At 45.5% G+C, this 7280-nt stretch overlaps 1 protein-coding gene across 3 annotated transcripts in view; it reads left to right on the top strand.

The window, feature by feature from the left end:
- The window catches only part of TUB (tubby bipartite transcription factor), a 320112-nt gene that overhangs the window by 186187 nt on the left and 126645 nt on the right, over positions 1-7280 (top strand). The gene's annotated exons all lie outside the window — the stretch shown is intronic.

The following is a 7280-nucleotide window of genomic DNA, read 5'->3' as shown; positions in this document are numbered from 1 at the left end:
GACAGATGGGCCCTTCCGTACCTCTCAGGATGGAGTCGCCTATGACGAGCACTCGTCGCCTCCTCCTCTGGGTCTGCTTGGATCTCTTGACCTGTTTGGAGCGTGAAGAATGTGGTGTTTCTTCCTGCTCAAGGGTTTCCTCCTCCCCTTCCATCTCCTGCAGGGTTGCCAGGGCCTCGTACCTGTTCTCCAGTTGGACTGGAGGAACTGGTACCTGTTTGCTGCGAGCAGCTCCGGTCCTGGATGTGACCGTCTGCCACTCTGCTGTGGAGGGCATTCTCCAGGCTGCTTCTTCCGTTGGTGCCTGGTCCTGAAGGGAAAGGAAATAGCCATCAATTTCATCCTCCGCCTCCCTGATACCCCTCAGCCTGCTAACCTCCTCCCAGAGCTCCCTCACCTGTGCCTCCAGATCCCTAAGACGGGCACCTGCCGGGCAGGTGTGGGGGCCCCCAATCTCTTCCCCCCTGGCCCTGCTGGGAATCCCCCGCAGGCTAGGAGGTAGGGGGACATCAGCTCCCCCATGGGCTCGGTCTGGGTGGAGGCCTCAGACCAGCCCCGGTTAGCCATGTCCCTCTGGGCAGAGGCCCTAGTAGCACTCCTCGTCGACACCATTCTAAGCTGCTGTTTGTAGATCTATTATTCTTTATCCCAGTCATAAAAATTATTTGCAGGAGACTTATCTCACAAGGATGACAAAACAGAAATACTGTATTTTCTTGTGTATAAGACATTGTTTTTCCCCTGGTGAAGGGAATCGAAAAGTAATGTGAGCCTTATATACCACAGCCCTAAAAAAGTAACCAAAATTGTAATAAAAATTGACCATATTTCAGCCAACCTCATTCTGCAATGATGATGCATGTACTTAATTTAACCTACCAAAATTTTCTTTTAAATCTAATAGAAATGTCTTGCTCATCAGCTTGATGTTTGAAACTAATTAAGCATTAAAATTAATTAACTTTTTATATATGCAATATTCTTTACAGCAAGATGATATGGCATTCTCATGACACAGCTGCTTCATGACATAAAAGTGTTACTTTTTATATGTAAGTGTCTTTTCCTGGTTTTTATAGTAACTCAGGAGACTGAGTAAGAGTCCAGTCCAAACTGAGCTGCTGAAAACTGACAGAAGGCTGATTGAATGTTTATGCATACTCATGGACTTTTCTTATTTACCCTTGTATATTTTATACCCTTGTGTATGTATAACCCTTGTTATACAATAAATGCTACCACAAAACCCTTCAGGCATCTTCTAGTGAGGACTGTTCTTTCAGCTCCACACTTTCATTCAGAGCCAGCTTTGGTATCTCTGCATAGCACTATTGACATACCTTCAAAATCAGGTTCAAGTGAAGTCTAAGACTGGGCACTGCATTGAAGGTGAACATTTCTTGGCTGCACTGCCTCATGAAAGTGGCTAGTGAGGTTCAGCAACCCTGCTTCTGCTCACCTACCCCACTCCAGAAGCAAGCACCAGGTTATGGCAGGATATTGAAGGCATGCAAGAACCAAAGGGTGGGGAGCACAAAGTTAAATGTGGCAGAGTGGGAGGACAATCTAAGGCCCCTGACAGACTTTACACCGAAGATGCAATTAGCTGGTTAATCGTGACTTAAGTAGTGACCCAGCCATAGGTTCATTCAATTAATGGCATGATAAAATGAGGAATCATAAACAAAGTTATTATACAAAATATGTGCAATAAATTTGTGGCTAGTTCCCATCCTGCCTTAATTGAATGTGTGGCCAGTGCTTAGCTTCTGGAGCACACTGGAGCCTTTCAGGACTCCTGTGTGTCCTCTCCAGAGGCTGGGACTGTGCTTCAGGTGATCAAAGCTCCCAGCTGTGGGAGTGTAGGGAGCCAAGCTTGCTACTTGCTGGTGCAGGTGTGGTGGGATCTGATGTGGGATCGCACAAGCATGCCCTCTGTCATGCACGTATGACATGGCAGGAAGTGTGATGGTTGGGAACCTGCATCAGATCCCATTCACACATTTACTTCAATGTCTGCCTGGGGCCTAAGTGTGTGAGAGCTAGGAAAGGAGGAAGTAGGAGCAGAGGAGAAAAAGATGAAGAAAATAGGGGAAAAAACAAAACAAAACCCCAAACCCAAATGGAAAGCATAGAAAATATAGGAGCTAGTAAAAAGAACCTTTTCCTTTTTTCCTTCCTGCGTATCTAACAATGTCTCCTCCCCTCCACTGAAACTGTACCCTCTTTAAAACCCTGTTCTCCATGACATCTGCCCCAGGATTTCACCTTGAAAATCTAAATACCCTGTGTACTTTTTATTTTTAAACATTTAAGACTATTAAACTATGACAAATACTTCTACCAATTCAAACAGCTCAAATGTTCAGAGGAATATTTTCATGTTTGTGAATGAATTTATGTACACTCTTATACTTCTTCTACTGAGACCATCACAAATCCTGAGATCCTTCATTAGAATACCTGTTGTTCTTATATATATGTATATACACAGTTCTGCAGACCATAGTAATGGATAGGTGCACTGGAAACATATCTGTGCAAACTTAATCTTCATGATAAAATTAGGGCTTTCAAGTATGAGTGAAGGTGTGGCCAACTTTTCTAGGCACTGTTGTTCTGAGACATGGAGGGTGTATCTACCCAAGGGTGGGTCTACACATTAGACTAATCTAATGCACAGTAAGGTGTCCCTTGTCTACACATGCACAACAATTACTGTGCAGTATATTAGCCTAATGTGCTGTTTTCTGGTACCTGTAGTTGTTTTCTAGTACCTTATCTACGGCACATATAGACGCCGACTGGGAGCAAATTGCTTCTGATCAGCCTAGGCAATAGCGAGCTGCAGAGGGCGGGGAGAGTTGTCTGCTGGGTGGGATGCTGCCTCACCCATGTGGAGATTGTGATGGATCTCATGATCTCTCCCCAGCTGGGATGGAGCTGCCCACTAAGCCAGGACAGCTTCCCTCTGGAGCTTGGAGCTAAGCCTCCATGTCCCTTGCCATCCCAGGGCTGGCACCCAGGGAAGCCTGGAGCTCCCCCTGGCGGCTGCAGGGTGGCAGAGCAGGGCAGGAGCAGCCCTGGATTGGCTCAATTTGCTCCTGATGGGGGCAAACATGTAGATGTGCACCAGGGAGCACTTTAATGAGCCTGAGTTTTCTGCACAGAAAATTCAGGTGCATTAATTGCATGTGTAGACGCACCCAGAGAGTTCTTTTCAGGGGTGGTATCTTGCTGCTGTCACTTTTCATATATAGGTGACTGGGGTATGCATGTCATGGGATCTGGACGCTAGCAAGCAGTCTTCCAGATTCCAAAAGTGATGCAGAAAAAACAGCTCAAATCCATGTTCATTGGCGAAAGCTCAGAAAGGTTTTTTGTCCTTGGGCAGTACATCAGTTGGTCTGATTAATAGTCAGTCCAACTTAGTGTAGCTTGCCCTTGACAGGTAGCAGCAACACAGTACACGAGACAGGTCTTGCAGCCTGTTTTCATATGAGTGCCCCTTGTCTTGTACCAGTTCTTCTCTCTCTCTCCGTCACGATGTTCATCTCTACATGCCTTTTGCAAAGTTTACACACCTACACTTCAGTTCTTGTTATCTCTGCCTCATTAGTGAGTTCTTACTTTTTACATTTGTCCTTGAGTTTCTCAGCTGCTGTTTTCTTACTGTCTCTTTTGAATCAGTGTTTTTTGGCTCATTAGTGCGTGTTAATTTTTTTTTGTATCAGGTCATCCTGCAGTCATGAGGCCTGTTTCTCCCAAGCTCATTTTCAGCACCTTCAGTTATACTAACCGGAACTCCTACAGGCACTACTATGCTGGATCAGACCTGAGATCTATTTAGTCCAGTATCTTTTGTCAGACAGTGGCCACTGCCAGATACCCCAGAGGAAGATGCAGTAGGTAGACGAGAGAGAGTTTGCTCCCCTACTAGGTCTTACTTGATTTTTGATAGAAGTTGACTTCGACCCTGAGATATGAGATTTAATAACTGTTCAGTAATTTTCCATCTTTATTATGACCTTGACTTTTGTTATATAAACATCCAGTCTGTTTTTTAATCCTGCCAAGTTCTTGACCTCAGCCACATTCTATGGCATTAAATGCCATCTTCTTTCTGTGAAAACATATTTCCTGTTACCAGTTTGTAAACTGTCACATTTTAACAGCACTGAATGACTATTTTTATAAAATAAGAACAAAAACTTCTACTCTACTGTTCTGATCTACTGTACTTCTCTATACTATTTACCATTATCTATTTTTTTCATACTCTTTCTTATTCATCTCTGTTTAAGGGTAAACTGTTTTTCTCATTCTCTTTTCATATGTGATTTTTTTCCCCTTAATCATTCTTATTGCCCTACTAGGAGCTGTCTCTAGTTTTGTGATATTCTTTGTCAGATATGATGACCAGTACCAGTCTTCCAGATTTGGCCATATACTATATTTATATAATTGAACTGTATTTTCTGTAAATGTGTATGTTTTATTGAGGGCTAAACTACTACAGTTTAGCTTTCATATACTGTGGAGTAGAAACACGAGGACAGGCAGTTACCCTAGAGCAATAAAGTTTCCCCCCTCTCCACCCTTACCTTGAGATAACCTGTTCTTGTGCCCATGCCTTATATATATCTGTGAGGAAGGATGGTATTAAGGAATTGGAATAGAAGTTGGGCAATAGGTTCAATTCCCAGCTTCACTACAGCCTTGCATAACCTTGGACAAATAGCTTAATTTTTCTGTGTCTCAGTACCTTACAAACAAAACTCGGACAATGATGCTCTTCTTCTTGGTAAGTGGCTTTGAGATCAATTAATGGAAGGGGCTATGTAAATGCTAAGTAGTCATCATGCTAGGATGGGCATGTGCTAAAACATCATCAAATTCTGAATGATGTGTTTTTTTTTTTGTGGGGGCCATAGCAGAGCCAGCCTTGGCATTTTTGGATGGGACTGGCAAAAAATATTGTTGCTCCCCCAGATGAAAAGGATAATGTTCACCACAATCAAAACATAAATCACAGGGCCGGCCTGAGGATTGGAGAAATAGGTTAATGAACTTTCTTTTTTATTGTGTTATCCTTTATTTCTTGCCATTCGTGCCAGCTTTGATTCTGTGGTTACCTCAGTGCTTTCTTTCATGATGTGTCATTCTTCATGCAGAGTCTTTCCTTAACTGATTCATATGGATCCCTTTCTGTCTCCAGATCTCTTCTCCATACATACTACTATATTGATGCCTACACAATATTAGTCCATTAATATTAGCTAAGTAGGTAATATTTTAAGAAAATATCTCAACATTGATTTTTGCTTTTATCTCCTCTCTTATTGTTAATTTGTTGCTCCTGTCCTCCTGGCTAAGATTCTTACTGTATAAAATGAGCATACTCTCAGCCTTTTGCTGCAGAAGTGAAGCTCAGCTGCTTGCTGGAATCTGCACCTACTTGCCAGCAAGCAAAAGTTTTGAAAGGGACATCTGTCCAAACAAGCGGAGGGTTCTGAGATGGCTGCTGCATTCAAGCCCTGAAAGATGGTTTACATTCTAGTGAGATTAAGGACTTGTATAATATTTCAGAAACACTAACTACAACACTTAAAGCTTTTGTTATTGTTTCTGTGAGGTAGGCAGCAGTATTCTTATTTCACAGCTGTGGAAATTTGACAAGTTGCACCTTACCATAAGATAAGGCACTAAATTCCCCACTTAGGCTAAGTAGAAAAAGCATGATTTTTTTCAGGAGTTGAGGGCCAGTGCATGCTGTCCAATGTGCTCTGCTCAGTGTCCCTACCTTGGCACACTAGTTGTTAACCTATGACCTCAACTTCTATCCCTGTTTTCATTATTATTTGTCCCAAGTACTCAGTAACACATCATTAGTAGCCCCCGGTACTAAAGGGGGCTAATAGTTTCCTTGGAGGGCCTGGCACTGTGACTCTCCTTGACGTGTCAAAAGTCCGGTGTTACATAGCCCCGCAACTTTTTTGTTACGCGCTTCTCATCTGTGGCCCCACCAAGTCCTAGGACCTTTGGGTTAACCTCCTTCTGCCCCTGGTTAACCTGGTTGTATATCTGACCATGAAGGAGGCTGTGGCCAGGAGGGTCCCCAGGGACTGCGGGCCTGGGCTGTTCTTCTTTCCTATATACAATCCTGTCTCTGGGCAGAGTATCACTCGGCAGTGTCCACTGGCTCCTTGGACTCGTTTGAGGGCCAGTGGGTGCTGTCTGGTGTGCTCTGCTCGGTGTCCCCCCTTCGCACACTAGTTATTAACCTTTGACCATCACTCCCATCCCTGTTTTGCTATCATTTGTCCCAAGCAACCAGTTGCTGCCTTCTCAGTAACCTCCCTGGTTAAAGGAGGCTAATAGTTAACTTGGTGGACCTAGTTATCTAGGTCCACGATCCCATAAGGCAGCAAACAGGCCTGTGTCACTTAGCCCTGCACCTTTTTGTTATGTACTTCCCATCCACAGCCCCAGGACCTCCTGGTCAACCTCCTCCCGGCTCTAGCCTAGCTGGCCATCTATAAGACCAGGAAGGAGGCTCTGGCTGGGGCAAACATGGGCAAATGTGGGTCTGTCTTCCTGTCACTCCTGCACTCACATGTCCTGGAAGTGTTTCACTGGTTGGCATCCACAGGCTCCCTTGACTCATTCAGGGGCCAGTGGGCGCTGGCCGGTGCGCTCTGCTCGGTGTCCCCTTCTGAATCCCTTGTTCTTAACCTATGACCTCACTCCTTTTCCTGTTTTCTTTTTATTTGTGTCAAATCATCAGCTGGTGCGTCCCCATTAGCCTCCCTTATTAAGGGGGTCTGTGGGCAGGGGGTAGTGGGTCGGGACTGGCCATCGTTGCTTCCAAATGGGTCCTAGTACAAAAAAGCTTGCAAACCGCTGGGCTATGGCTTAGGAAGTCAGAGCCAGGAGGCCCAGGTGGAGGCCAAGCGGAGGAAGCATCCCCCTGGCCTCAGGGGCTGCAGAGACGCCCTTATTAAGGGAGGCTACTGGGGACACAGCAGCTGATGACTCGGTGCCACGGGCAGCAATGACTTGTTAAAGGAGGCTTCTGGTCTAGCGACGGGCCTACCCCCCGTGATCTTGAGGCACATCAACCAGGCCTGCGTCTGGCAGGCGCAGGGTCTGACCTACGGGGTAGCTCGGGGTGCTGGAAGGGAGAGGGGAGCAGGGTTGTTTCTCCCACCTTGCCTCTCTCCAGCCCTGCAGGCCCCGCGCCTGCTCCAGGAGCGCCGCGGGCAGGCGAGGCTGGGGTG

This window comes from Alligator sinensis, unplaced genomic scaffold, assembly GCF_000455745.1.
Source record: "Alligator sinensis unplaced genomic scaffold, ASM45574v1 scaffold502_1, whole genome shotgun sequence".
NCBI lineage: Eukaryota > Metazoa > Chordata > Crocodylia > Alligatoridae > Alligator > Alligator sinensis.
This window is presented reverse-complemented; position numbering and strand designations above follow the sequence as displayed.